Genomic DNA, 15160 nt, shown 5'->3' with positions numbered 1-15160 from the left:
CGATGTGCTGCAGTCAGCGAAGTTTAAAGAAGCCCAGAGTGTTGTTGGAAACGGACTGGGCTGCTATCAGGCCTGATTATGTTCTGTCAGCAAATTTCCAGCCTCTGGGTAGGTGGCTCCATCAGATAAATCAAATTCAACAGGGCAAAGCTGGATGTGTGTGTGTGTGTGTGTGTGTGTGTGTGTGTGTGTGTGTGTGTGTGTGTGTGTGCGTGTACATACATGTGTGTATCCACAGAGCCATGTGTTGGATTTCATTTGGGGCGAGGCTGGATTCTGTTTCAGGTCCGTCTGGTTCACACTGCCCCTGGAGACTTGAGTCTGCTATTTTTACAGCGGCGGTAGCTGCGCATGACTCATTATTTTAAATAAAGAGAACTCCGTTGTCAGTCCGGGGAGTCCCACCACCCCCTCCACCCGCCACCACCCCGAGCTCCGAGGGGAGATGACTCATGAGCACAAGGCCGCAGCGGCTAATCATGAGATGTCGCACTCAGGACTAATTGTTTGTTTTTCTTGTGATTAAGCTTTCGACTCTGTGATACTGTTTGCCTTGCCTTCCAGATTAAAAGACCTGAGCTTCAGTCCAAGGGCAATATGTGTCGATGTTTAGTCTGCTGCAAACGTACGCAAAATTTCTTCAAATTTTGTCACCATAATGCTAACTACATTCATATTTGCTCCTCATTACTTGGGTATGCCTCTACCGCCTTAATTTCTTTTAAGAAAAAAATAGGGACTGAAACGTTTGCGCTTCAATTTTTATGTTTTGACACCATTTTTCAAATGGATTCGGGTCTGAATTTTAACTGCGGTGGTCTAATACAGAAATACTTTTATGTGAACTCTTTCATCACACCTCTGCGTGTCTGTTTAGGGCCATTGTTCTGCTGGAATGACAAATTCTGCCCCAGCCGTAAGGCTTTATAGATCAAAAAGATTTTATTTCATATTTCATGTTTGCTCTGTTTCCCACATGACTTGTCACAAAGGTTAAGCTAGGTGGCAAAAAGAAACGGGCAAAATGTTCAGTGACTTGTACAAAAGTGGTAGATGCAGAAAATTGCAACAAAAAGTATTAGAGTTTTGTTCATGAGTATATGTTTATATGGAACTTAATACAGAAATGTGCCACATTTTTCACATAGGTATTTAAAAAAAACAGAAAAATAACACTGCTGGCTTGTCACCACAGACAGATTTACAGGGTTATGAGTCCCTGAGCTGAATCAATTTTGGTGCCGCACTCACTAAAGAAAATGTGTTTTTCTAATTCTAAATTAAATTCAGTAATAGGTAGTTCTATTCATCAGTGAGCAGGAACTGATGAATAGTAGGCTTAATATGGCCAATAGCTCAAAAGTTTCAAATATTTGGGTATTGTTAATATTTATAAAAATTCCAAAATACTAATACAACTCAGATATGGGCATTTACGTCTCACATGAAGTACAATGTTTGCAAAATATGCATTTATAAAAAATAAAAAAAACAGTAAAGTCTTTGGGGTTGCCCAAAAAATCATGGGCCCTGGGTTACTGCCTTACTCACACAAAATCACAATAAAAACCTTTGAAGTTTTTGTTTGCAATGAGACAAAATGTGGAAGGTATTGCACACCTGGATGCTTCATGAGATATTTCCATCAAACTCGGTTAGAGTTCATTCTGACAGTGTTCAGCTTCCCTGCTAGCACTTGATGGATTCCTCCAAAGGAAGTGTCCTAATTTGTTTTTTCCACATGTACAATTTTCGGTGATGTAAATAACTATGATGTGCCTCCTTCACGGCAGCAGCAGCCAGTCTCGTGAGCTGTAATTCCCAAAGCGTGGCGGCGGGAGACGGCGCTCAGGAGGGCCGCTTGCTTTGTGCAGCATGGCGACATAGAGGCAAGTCAGTGCCAGCTCCCGTCTTGTTGAAGATCTTCATCATCAGCGCTGCCATGGGTTCAAGAAACGTTCTGAGTAATTTGAGGCCAGACGGCATCATTACGCAGTAACTTCAGACGAAATCAACAGGGCGACGGGGCTGAGGGGAGAGCCGGGGGTGAGGTGGAGAGGTGGGGGTGGAGGGTGGCACCAGACCCAGCATCTGGCAGATGACAGACTGAAGTAGCATGCGGATGATAAATATAGCTGCAGCACCAACAAAAGATCATGTTGACTTCACATGAGGCCGACGAAAAAAAGGGAAAGGAGGGAAGGCGATCCAGGGAGGGCGCAGTGTGTGTGTGTGTGTGTGTGTGTGTGTGTGTGTGTGTGTGTGTGTGTGCGTGTGCGTGCATGTGTGTGTGTGAACTCATGGTTATGTTTACTGTAGGCTCGCGTGTGAGGGTGTGTATTCTTTATGCTCTGTGGTTCACATAGAATCCAGTGTTCGGCAGCCGGAGCGAATGTCGTCATCCAGCTCGCTGAGAAGGCTTAAAATAACCAGAGGAAATAATGCGTCCCATGAAGTTTGGATTGACTCACGGTTCGGCCGTCCACAGTGGCATAAAGTGCTGCGCAGCGGGCCTTAAACACACAGCTCCGGTCCGCTGAGTCCCACAGCCAAGCTCCTTGTGGAGCAGGGAGGGGGGAAGGGACTCTTGCACATCAGATGCTGAAACTTTCAACGTTTTAGTGAAGAAAGCAAAGAATCAACAATAAATATCTTCACGTTGAAATCGCAAAATCAGTTTGTGAAAAAAATGGCACTGAATCATGATATTGGGGATACAACAGTGGACTACAACAGATTGATCAGTGGACTACAACAATTGGCTAAGCGCTAAAAGCTGTAATTACTTGTCTTGATCACAGTCATGCTGCAACGTGACTTTCTGAAAGTTGACTACCGTTGGTTTTAGCTGTCAAGTTGTCAACATAACGAGCTAAATCTTAAAGGTACACCTGAAAAAGGGACGCAGTGCTTTGCTACTAATCATCAACACCAGGACGACAAGATAAGGTAAAAAGGCATCACTTTTCACTGGTCAGGAAAAAGTATTAATTAAAGAAATAGCAAGGAAGTATGTCAATTATGCTAGCTTGACTTTGACAACCTTGACATGTAGATGTGCTGCAGAATTCGGTGCATTTCTTCCACAGACAAATCATCTTGACTTCAGCAAGTAGAAGCCATGGACATATTGGCAGAAACAACTATGGAAAACAATTGCAGTCGCTCCGTCCAATACACCAGGAGTCACTTCCGAAGTCCATCATGGTGCCTCAACGTGATTAGGTGACGTAGCTGCAAAGGAAATGCTAAATAATAATAACAATAAACAGGCGGAGGTCCACTGTACATTTGAATCACTTTGGAAAGAAATGGGTGTCTGCTTGGTTGACATGCACATTTTTATATAGTTCCTCAAAAACGTGAAACAAAGATGACGTAAGAGGAGAGAGCATTATTTAAGGAACCGAAAAATGTGAAATGATCTTGATGTTGTAGTTACACAAAAGCAAACATTAAAAATGCTGTTGCCATAAGACAGAGGCAGAGAGAAACTGTTCAGAAAGAGAGTTAGTCCAAATACATGTAAACAGTATAAATGACACATCAGCTTGATGTTTTCTTTTTAATCCCTAAAGCCATTCAGACATCCTGAAAGGAAAATGTAAGGTTTCCCCAGAGTTTCCTGGTGCAGTGGCCCAACGCCTGTCCAATAGCTGGGAGGCTCTCAGTCTTCAGAGAATTATCTCAACACAAAATTCCTAAGGGAGATTAAAAAGGTCTGCAAAGTATAACTAAAGAAAGTTTGTAAGGTTTTTTTGATCAATAGAGAAAGCAAGGGCATGATTTTTTGCTCTGCAGATTCTAATAATGAATAATGTTGTGATTTTTAAAATGAACAAGCACAATATTAGTGATATAAACAGCCAAATAAAACCGTGCAAGAGCAACGATTTGCTTGTGTAATGCTTTTTTCTCATCACTTCCTACTTCAGTTTTGTTGTTCTTTTAAGCTGAAACATCCCTGGAGCTTGCCACATACTATCCCCCTGGTCATACATCCCAATTATTGAACCTACTCAGAAAGTTTAAGGAAAACCAGGAAGTTACATTAAAAATCTAGGGTACATGTCTGGAATGTCTCAGAGGAAAGAAACTGGCGAGTTTCTGTATGACCATCGTAACCTCCTGAAGAAAAAAAAGCCGGCGAGATTACAGAAATCTGACGGAAACTTCCAACACACTTTTGGAAAATAACCCTTAAAATTGTTATCTCCACCATTATATAAAAATTCTACCTAATAAGCCGACATGCAACGTTACAGTCCATGGGTACCAGCTGGTTAACCAAAATGAAGAAGGAAAAGTTAACATGGCATGACGCAACGTTTTTTAAATTAACTTTATTCACCATTTTAGCAGCTGAAACTCCTTCATGATGTATCCAGTCAGTTATGTTACACCATAACAGCTTCTTTCTATCCATGTTCAGTCGTCAGATCTCATTTTTCTTTGCCAATAAAAGGCAAATCATGGTTTGCCACCAAGCACATATTTGCAGCTCCAGACATTCTTCACATTTCATAAGAAAATCAGAAGAGCGAGCTCGAAAACAATTATATGCTTGATTTCTTTGCTTTGAAGCAAAGAAATAAAGTAAATAGCAAAATCCTTTTTTTCCCCCCAAACACTTGTGGATGGAAAGAATGAGAGTTGAGAGAGAAGAATGTGAATCTTTTAGCTGCTGACAGCAGCAGCAGAGTCCTTATGAAGCCAACAAGTGATCAGCCAAAACCAGCAAAAAAAAAATAAAAAATGTGCTAGATGATAGGAGGGATCACTCTGAACAACCTGTGTTCTGCAGCCAACTATGCAACCTGATGCACCATATTGTCAGTCGCAGCCTCTGGGGGAATTGCGAGGAGCCAGAGATGGTCAAGCTGACCACGTGTGACCCCGGAGCATCCCGTCGCTTTACGGCCAAAAACGCATTCCTGAGGTTCTCCTCAGGATCACTTCCCATTGTCCCGAGTGACCGCAGGAGGATGTTTCAAACTTTGTTTGCTCCTGTTTGGATTTGGTGAAACGTAATTGTTGCTCTCTCCATTCTTTCTGTGAGGTGGAAACATTACTCCGTCCCGAGAAGAGCTTCAGACTTTTCTTGACAAATATTGACACACGTAATCTGCACAAACCCCCCCCAAAAAAACCGTCTCCGAAGGCTATGAAATTGCAGTTTGCCCCACATTAGTGTGCCAACAATGACTGGATGGCAGTTTCCTTCAGGGAAGTCTGAGAAGGAAAAAACTGAAACTGCTCTTATACGGGTTCATTTATGAGGTTAATGATGGTCTGCGGGTGTTTGTTTACCTTTCTCAGAAAACCACTGAGAGCTAGCTTAAAAAATGGAAACGTAGAAAAAGTTTCTAGAGTGCAGCCAGATGCACATTTAGAAAGCAGAATGGGGAAAAGAGCCAGCATCGCACTTTTAAAACCAGATCTGGTCCCTGAAGCTCTGAACCTAAAGACTGGAGGCCATTCTGGGTGGCCATTTATTCCTAATATGATGACCAGCTGCTCTGCCCTCATCAGTAGGTGGAAGCTATCATTAGCCAGGCTGACTTATTAGCTCCAATTCAGTCTCAAACGGGAGCCGTAGGTGAAGAAAGGGAAGACACTTTTAATCAGGTTTAAGCTACAGCAGCAGTCGACTCACACACCACAGCTGGAGATCTGAGGCTGTGCAGTCATGATTAGGGATGCACTCATCCACTTTTTTCACTTTGCGGTACTGATAGATACAGATATGAAGGTTCTGATACAGAAAAACAACACTGAGTTCATGTTCTTCTATTTTTTAAAACTCAGACAAGTTTATTTGTTAACTCTGCACCAGTACAGCACAATTAAATACACCAGCAGCTTCACAAGCTTGGTCAAACATGTAAAAATAACTTTAATTTGTTCAGTCAGTAAACGGTTAGCCTCCATGTTTACCTCCACAAATACTGAGCACTTCTTTTTATGGCGGTTGGCAGAACACTGAGATGTTATTGCGCCCTCTACTGCTCATGCAGGACACTTTCAGTATGTTTGCAGTTCAAACTGGAGATCACATACAGCTCGCATTTATTTGGAAGCATAAACGGCCATGGCAGAAAAAAAAAAATACGATTTGACCCAAAAAACATCTGAATTGGGTCACTTCAGGCTGCAGTGTGAACGCAGCCTGAAGTGCGTTCACACTGCGGATCAGACAATGTGACTGATCCGCCCTTATGGATCAGTCACATTGTCACCAATACCCGATCTAGAATTTTCTGTCAGTATCGCGACCAATACAGACATCAATATCAACTCGGTGCATTTGCAGTAAGAATAATATAATACTAATACTAATAATAAGACGGTTTTATTTAGAACGCACTTTACATGCAAATTTCAAAGTGCTATCAGATGCTAAGTAAAAACAGGAACTGAACTTTTTATCTCTCTACGAGACGTCCGTTTCAGAGCTGGTTGCTAGGTTTCCAATGTTGACGATGCATATTTTCTTCTCGCTGAACATGACAGCACATCAATTTGTCAGGAGCTGATGAGTGCCTGGTGGCGACGGAACAGAAAGGGGGTTCACCATGACGGGTGTCACCACAAAAAATCTCCAACAGCACAACGACATTGTCCCGTCACTGCCTTCCGTAGGGGGAAGCCTTCACCCTAAGTAGCTCTGCAGCTGTTGCTTCTGCATGGCGTGATCTAACATGAAGCAACATATTTGGAGAAATATTTTCCTGGCAAACTGCTGATGGAAGGTTTTAGGCTAAAGGCTTTGCCAATAAAATCTTGAGAAATTTGTTAATCCTGTTAAAGTCTGCCAGTTCCTCTACACAGTGTTTCTGCTTCCCAGATGCATTTAGGTGACAACAAGCCCAGACTTTACTGTAACTGATATGAGACATGGACGTGGAACGACTTGATAAGCTTTAGTTGCGCTCAGCCAAATAACTGCCAGGAACATCCCTTATAAGAGGCTGCAGGCTGAAACCTACTTTTATTAGAATTCCACAACCAAAATTAGCCAAGAGCTAGCTACGCTGCTACATTCCTGTCCTTTCCTGATTTCTGGGATGAAAGCTCAAGATTAAAGCAGGCAACTGTCTCCATTTTTTTGTCTTGGGAACTACTTGCCTTAATATACAGAGCCTGGCAAAAAAATAAATAAAACATCCATAACCCTATGACCTTTCCACATTTGGTTCCATGCAACCACAAACTTTGGTGTATTTGATAGCTATTTTTAGTGATAAACGAACACAGAGTACTGGATAATTGAACACTGTATGAACTGTTTGTATGCAAGTGTGCCATGCATTTATACTCACCCCTGTTCCCCCCTTACAGCATAAATTGAGTACACCCTGTTCAGAATTAATTTTATTTCTGAATAGAGTTCATCTGAGTGTTGCTTCATCTCAGTATCACCCGATATGTTATGTGACAACATAAGAGGTTCATTAGGGTGTTTTCACATCTGATAGTCCGGTAGACTCGTCAGACTAAGGACCAAAGTTGCAACATTTGTTACATCTTCAGCTGGCGAGGTTCATTTTCACACTGCACTGAGTCAAAGGATCCAATCCAATCGAAAACTTGTTCCACCCCCCACCTGTGATGTCACTGCACCAATAACCACTTAAGGAAACGACACAAAAACCTCTGAAGACGATTTCCTTCTTAATAAAATGTAAGCAAAAACAAATTTTAGCAGTTCTAGGATTTCTCTTTTGACGTTGGCAAAGGACTAAAAGCTATTTCTCCATGAGACTTGGAGGATTTCCCTCAAACATGCCATCAGATTGGTACAGTTTAGATCAAACCAATTGATGTGTTAGCATGGTCCAATCAAAGTTCTCATCTAAATCCAGTTGAGACTCTGTGTCCAGACTTGAAAATTGATCTTTAGTAACCCTAAATACAAGAACACTGTCTGTTACTACCCAATAGTAAGTCCCGCCCACTCCTCACAACTCTTTGGACTCACTACGGCCCAGTTCTCTGTCTAACAGGTCCGGAAAATCCCCAGAAACTCGGGTCTTACCCTAGCAATAGCTTGTGGTGAATTATCTGTTTAAACTGGGGTCGGAAAGGACTCGTCTAGCTCTGACTACCTTCGATCCAGAAGTTATGACCTTTTACAGTTGGGGGGCAATCCGCTGAGTAGCCCTCACAGCGACATAACCCCTACAACCACTCCTGTTAACGGTAGCTCCTCTCCTAAAATAACGGCACTTGTTAACGGCTAGATTAAATTTAGTGACTTAGATTTAAGTCCCAAGGTCATTATTTTAGTTTTGGCTAAAAGCAACCTATAAAACATTTCTACTTTTTCCTCCCAGAATCAAACTTCATAGCTATTTCACAACCATCAAAGAACTTTAAGGTGACTCATTAATTGAATGTCCACAACATCTTTTAGATTTTCTTAAATGCTAATTATTTTATTAGTAAGGCAATTTTGCAAGGGTCAGTACAGCTTAATTCAGTAGCAGAAATAATCAAATAAGTAAAATCAATAATCTAGCCTATCTTTCCCTAATGCTGACACTGAGAGCTAAAAAAGGGAAACTTTGAGAGAGACGGACAGAGTTTGGCATTTTGAACCCCAGAACTGGCCTGATGATGAAGAAGGTGTTGCAGCAGCAGGAGGTTCCCAGTACAGGAAGAGTACTGACTTAGAGCGGCAGGTCTCGGGCATCAGGGTGACTTCCTCATGCGCGTAGCGGTCCTCAGCTTCTTGTCTTGCAGCTCTGTAGCTCCCTTCTCCTCGTCTCACGATCTTTCTGGTCCCACGGAAGGAACACACCAGTTCTTCCTCTTTGCCTTTGTTCTTTGCCTTTGTCTTTATCTTCATCTTTGCCTTGGTCTTTGTCTTTGGGGGTCTAAACCCAGCTGTTGAGAGAAGTGCGATTTGAAGCCACATGTTGCTAACGGGTTGGTCCCCATGTGCAGAACAGTCTTCGGTTCTGTGGCCCCGGCTCTTCTTCAGCTGCAGAGTTCTTTGTCCATCTCCGTCTTGGCTCGAAGCTGCCTGAAGGATCCAACCAACGATTCCTCTGTTGCACCCACCTTATAAAGGGTTTATCCACCTTTTGGTGCGTTTGCATTGGCTAGCTTTGTTGCTGTGCCTGTCTCATTGGCTGACTGCTTGGACAGATGATCTCATCTCCATCACCCTGGAGACCTTATGACCGGATCTCTGTTCTAATGTCCCCAAGTTGCTCAACAGTTCCTCCTACCTCTGTTTCCTGCCCAACCTTTTCTTAGGCAAGTTGAAGTTTAGCAATAAGGCTTTATCTTCTCCGTTCTCCTATCAGTTCCCCTTTTTGCCCTGTCCTTCCACCTACCATCTACCTCCTACACAACATCAGTGACCTTTAATTACAGTTACAACATTTTACACCTTTTCAAGTTCAATGTCAAAATCACATTTATAACCTTTTAGTTTATCTGATTCAACATTCATTTATAATGTTATAATAACCATAACTTATTAGTTACTCTTATTATAATCATAAGGTGAGTTATTACAGACATTTCTGAAAAGAACCCAATAATAATCCATTATTGTAATTATCTGATACCAAATTACAGTTACTTGTTTCACCTTTAAGTACTTCCACAAGTGTAAGAGTAAGTGTAAATATTCTTATAATCAAACCAACATCAACCACTGGTTAAACCAATATTAATTATTGCCATAATTATAAGTCATTATTTTAAGTATTTTACTGTGGGTTTTATCCAATTTCTCAAAATGTTTAGATTTTATTCTTTAAAAACCTTTAATGCTTTAAAATAAGGAATGGTCTGAATTATTTTTAGACTGATGCAAGAAAGAAACTTCCGCTTTTCTTCAGGAAACCAGCTTCCTGTTTCATGACTCTCTTTCTGCCTGACTTTGATTTTTTATGATTAAATAGAAAGAAGTAGAATTAAAGCAAAGTTTGCAGGACACAATAACAACACACACAACCAGATTCATTTTATTACCGTCTGACTCTACTGTTGGGTCTTGATGTCACCTATGTCATTAATTTTAAGGTAATTTTATTTATTATTACTATTAAACTAAAATCTCCAGCATGGGGAAGTGGGATGAGCTCGACTTTTCTCGACACCCCCTCCGCGAGGTCAGACCTTTCACATGCTGGGAACCCAACACCCTCCTGCAGGTCTACGTCCTCATCCCCTGGAAAGAGAAGATGGCAGTCTGGGATGTGAAGATCCTCCATCGTCACCAAGGCCACAGCAGTCTGGGATGTGAAGATCCTCCATCGTCACCAAGGCCTCAGCAGCCTGGGATGTGAAGATGCAGATCCTCAGTCGTCACCAAGGCCTCAGCAGCCTGGGATGTGAAGATGCAGATCCTCCATCGTCACCAAGGGCTCAGCAGTCTTCAAACTCCACTGCTCTTTGACACCCCCTCCTTGGAGTTTTGATGTCTCTCAGGAAGTGACGAATGTTGAAGAGAACCCAGGTCGCTCTGATCCTTTAACAGTGACAAAAATCCTCAGCTGAATGAAGCGTTGGTTCTTCAGAATGTGGAAGATTCCTTAGGGACAGGGTGATGGGCAAAAACCCTCAATAAAAAAAAAAACTCTGGGTGTTCAGTAGAGCAAAACAAAAAGCATAAGCAGCATGACGCTTTATCCATAATCATAATCCTTTTCCATCGCTGGGGTCGTTAAAGGGTTACTGGAGTTGTCGGAGGCAACAGGACTCTGTCAGGCAGGACTCTGTGAAGTCCACAGGTTGCTTCCAGGTGTTGGGTGTGATTTCAACACTTTGTTGCAGGATTGATCTTGGTGGTTGTCTATGACGCCACTCCTTCCTCACGACTTCAGTCCCTTTTCCTGTTTAATCCATCCTTTTGTGACAGGAGTTCTTCTTTAGCATAATCCAATTTCTTCAGGGCCCTCCTAGTCCTAAGCCTTGAAGTTGTTCTTTGAATGGCAATCATCCTGTAATAGTAGCCAGTCTAACACAGGATGGCATGATGCTTGATTCTTGCAATGTTCTGGTTCGCTTTAGCCAAGAACTGGCTTGAACACTGACCTCGTGGACCCCTTTCTTCATAAGTAATACTTTTTTACAGTGCAGTACTTGCTTCACAAAATCCATTCCATTGAATTTCAACTTGATCACCGTGACTACAGGCCGATCTTGATCTTTAATCCAAACTTTCTGTCCTGTTTTCAATGACACTGTAAACTGCAACTTCCCCTTTCCCTCTCTGGGTAAAAAGGAGAAGTGCCTTCGCCTTCCGGCTTTCTGTGACGTGAACGGAGTTCCTCTGCAGGGGAAGACCTGCTCTTTTTCAGCTGTCACTGTTACACCATGTCCATCAGCACCAAGAGGTACTCCTCACCTCTCTTTTCTGTTATCCATGGGGCCTGCTACATCCATGCAGATTGAACCCCCGGGTAATGTGCTCTTGATGAACAACCCTTCCAACCGCTGCCCTCGGCGGCCTGCGTTGTATTGTCCACATACCTCACAGCCCCGTAGCACGCGTTGGACTTGTTTCACTGGGATCCAAAGCTCATGCTCATCCAGCTCCTTACGGGTGGGTCGTACGCCTGCATGTCCAAGGGCTTCATGCACGCTCCGCACGACCTCATCCACGTACTCTTCTGGGACCTCCCGTCCTCTGGGAGTATTGTCCCACTTCTCGGCTCCGACAAAGACAATTTTTCTCTGTTGGACATAACAGTCCACTTCGTCATTTCCACGCCAATGAGCTCCCTCATGCGTGTGCTCAGATGCTCGACCTTGAGCTCCAGATGCATTTCACCACTTCCTTGTGAAATTACTTACATCTTCTGGACGTACGACCTTGCGTCGTACTCCTCGGTCTCTTTGTCTCCGAGTCGCCTATCCCCCAAAGCCTCTCATGGTACCTTAGAGCAGGGATGGGTCTAGGCTAGGTTGGCTACTGGCTTCCCTTCTTGATGCAGCTGTTCATCTTAAGCGGAAGCTTTTCCCTCGCCTGCACGCGGTACAGTTACTGCAAGGGTCGCGACTGACAAGCCTCATCAGTCGCTCCCAACTCTATTTCCTAAGAGCTGGTCTCCCAAGTGAGCTATTCAGACCCTCTCGTCTGTTTTCACTGACTTGGTCAAAGTAAGGCCCTCCTACTCATTAGGGTCGAGCCCACCCAGGGACGCCATGTCTGTTACTACCCAATAGTAAGTCCCGCCCACTCCTCACAACTCTTTGGACTCACTACGGCCCAGTTCTCTGTCTAACAGGTCCGGAAAATCCCCAGAAACTCGGGTCTTACCCTAGCAATAGCTTGTGGTGAATTATCTGTTTAAACTGGGGTCGGAAAGGACTCGTCTAGCTCTGACTACCTTCGATCCAGAAGTTATGACCTTTTACAGTTGGGGGGCAATCCGCTGAGTAGCCCTCACAGCGACATAACCCCTACAACCACTCCTGTTAACGGTAGCTCCTCTCCTAAAATAACGGCACTTGTTAACGGCTAGATTAAATTTAGTGACTTAGATTTAAGTCCCAAGGTCATTATTTTAGTTTTGGCTAAAAGCAACCTATAAAACATTTCTACTTTTTCCTCCCAGAATCAAACTTCATAGCTATTTCACAACCATCAAAGAACTTTAAGGTGACTCATTAATTGAATGTCCACAACATCTTTTAGATTTTCTTAAATGCTAATTATTTTATTAGTAAGGCAATTTTGCAAGGGTCAGTACAGCTTAATTCAGTAGCAGAAATAATCAAATAAGTAAAATCAATAATCTAGCCTATCTTTCCCTAATGCTGACACTGAGAGCTAAAAAAGGGAAACTTTGAGAGAGACGGACAGAGTTTGGCATTTTGAACCCCAGAACTGGCCTGATGATGAAGAAGGTGTTGCAGCAGCAGGAGGTTCCCAGTACAGGAAGAGTACTGACTTAGAGCGGCAGGTCTCGGGCATCAGGGTGACTTCCTCATGCGCGTAGCGGTCCTCAGCTTCTTGTCTTGCAGCTCTGTAGCTCCCTTCTCCTCGTCTCACGATCTTTCTGGTCCCACGGAAGGAACACACCAGTTCTTCCTCTTTGCCTTTGTTCTTTGCCTTTGTCTTTATCTTCATCTTTGCCTTGGTCTTTGTCTTTGGGGGTCTAAACCCAGCTGTTGAGAGAAGTGCGATTTGAAGCCACATGTTGCTAACGGGTTGGTCCCCATGTGCAGAACAGTCTTCGGTTCTGTGGCCCCGGCTCTTCTTCAGCTGCAGAGTTCTTTGTCCATCTCCGTCTTGGCTCGAAGCTGCCTGAAGGATCCAACCAACGATTCCTCTGTTGCACCCACCTTATAAAGGGTTTATCCACCTTTTGGTGCGTTTGCATTGGCTAGCTTTGTTGCTGTGCCTGTCTCATTGGCTGACTGCTTGGACAGATGATCTCATCTTCATCACCCTGGAGACCTTATGACCGGATCTCTGTTCTAATGTCCCCAAGTTGCTCAACAGTTCCTCCTACCTCTGTTTCCTGCCCAACCTTTTCTTAGGCAAGTTGAAGTTTAGCAATAAGGCTTTATCTTCTCCGTTCTCCTATCAGTTCCCCTTTTTGCCCTGTCCTTCCACCTACCATCTACCTCCTACACAACATCAGTGACCTTTAATTACAGTTACAACATTTTACACCTTTTCAAGTTCAATGTCAAAATCACATTTATAACCTTTTAGTTTATCTGATTCAACATTCATTTATAATGTTATAATAACCATAACTTATTAGTTACTCTTATTATAATCATAAGGTGAGTTATTACAGACATTTCTGAAAAGAACCCAATAATAATCCATTATTGTAATTATCTGATACCAAATTACAGTTACTTGTTTCACCTTTAAGTACTTCCACAAGTGTAAGAGTAAGTGTAAATATTCTTATAATCAAACCAACATCAACCACTGGTTAAACCAATATTAATTATTGCCATAATTATAAGTCATTATTTTAAGTATTTTACTGTGGGTTTTATCCAATTTCTCAAAATGTTTAGATTTTATTCTTTAAAAACCTTTAATGCTTTAAAATAAGGAATGGTCTGAATTATTTTTAGACTGATGCAAGAAAGAAACTTCCGCTTTTCTTCAGGAAACCAGCTTCCTGTTTCATGACTCTCTTTCTGCCTGACTTTGATTTTTTATGATTAAATAGAAAGAAGTAGAATTAAAGCAAAGTTTGCAGGACACAATAACAACACACACAACCAGATTCATTTTATTACCGTCTGACTCTACTGTTGGGTCTTGATGTCACCTATGTCATTAATTTTAAGGTAATTTTATTTATTATTACTATTAAACTAAAATCTCCAGCATGGGGAAGTGGGATGAGCTCGACTTTTCTCGACAACACGCAACACTTTTTCTGTTTATTCAGTAAATTTAGAAAAACAGAAGAACTTTTTCCTTCACGATTGTGCAACAATGTGTGTCGCCGTATAACAAAAGACAAATAAGATAGAGATGTAGAGTTTTTTGTGGTGACAAAATGCGTAAAGGTTTAAAACGAATGCATATTTTTGCAACACGCTTTGACTATTTTTGACGTGAAGAGTCCTGTCCACACACCAACAAAAACCACCGTTCTGGAAATCTGCAATACCAATTTATTGCCAGGGAATGCTCAGCTATTACCTGACATCTGCCTCTCTGCGTTCCAGTCAGCATTCCTGAGCCTCTCAGTGAGGGTGGAGACAGCTAGACATTTATACAGAACCAGGTTGGAGAAATGCAAAGTAGTTGCACCGCTTTCTTCCATCAGACTTTATTGCCTTTAATCCACGTCCATCAGAAAGACGCACAAAACACAGAAATGCTAAGTGCTTGTGTTAGTTTCCTTGCCTTTATTTTATGCTTCCTAACTGCAATAAACATTAATTTCAAGAGTTCAGCAGATAAGACGCATTGAAAATAAGGAAAGTCAAAGCGCATGCACCATAACCCAGTGATGTTCCTGGGTTAAAGGTTAGGTCTGGGTTAGAGCTAAGACACCGTTGTTTTTGAAGTATGGCCTGCGACTGCGTATAGACTTAGTAAAAGATTTGCTCAACAAAATGTTGACTTGGGCATCCCAGGCTATTGTTAGTTGTTAAAAACCTTGGCTGGAGTCTGGGTTAAAAGCAGTGTTTGTTACAAATATGTGCAAAA

The 15160-nt window shown here is 42.3% G+C and overlaps 1 protein-coding gene and 2 long non-coding RNA genes across 3 annotated transcripts in view; 1 reads left to right on the top strand and 2 right to left on the bottom strand.

Annotated features, from left to right (window-relative positions):
- The window catches only part of cspg4 (chondroitin sulfate proteoglycan 4), a 91996-nt gene that overhangs the window by 12910 nt on the left and 63926 nt on the right, over window positions 1-15160 (top strand). The window lies entirely within an intron of this gene.
- LOC103465948 (uncharacterized) overlaps window positions 3145-15160 on the bottom strand; it is a 114058-nt gene continuing 102042 nt past the window's right edge. Inside the window, exon 4 of the long non-coding RNA XR_014087815.1 lies at window positions 3145-3234. This is a non-coding gene — a long non-coding RNA (uncharacterized LOC103465948). The remainder of the gene's footprint in view (window positions 3235-15160) is intronic.
- Window positions 8418-14363, bottom strand: LOC145551932 (uncharacterized). The gene is made up of 2 exons (XR_014087814.1): window positions 11641-14363; window positions 8418-11393 (listed from the first exon to the last, which is right to left on the bottom strand). It is a non-coding gene; the product is annotated as an uncharacterized LOC145551932 (long non-coding RNA).

The sequence above is a fragment of the Poecilia reticulata genome, chromosome 6 (assembly GCF_904066995.2).
Source record: "Poecilia reticulata chromosome 6, P_reticulata-male-v2, whole genome shotgun sequence".
NCBI classification, from domain to species: domain Eukaryota; kingdom Metazoa; phylum Chordata; class Actinopteri; order Cyprinodontiformes; family Poeciliidae; genus Poecilia; species Poecilia reticulata.
Note: the sequence above shows the minus strand (reverse complement) of the source record. Positions and strands in the feature narration are given on the sequence as shown.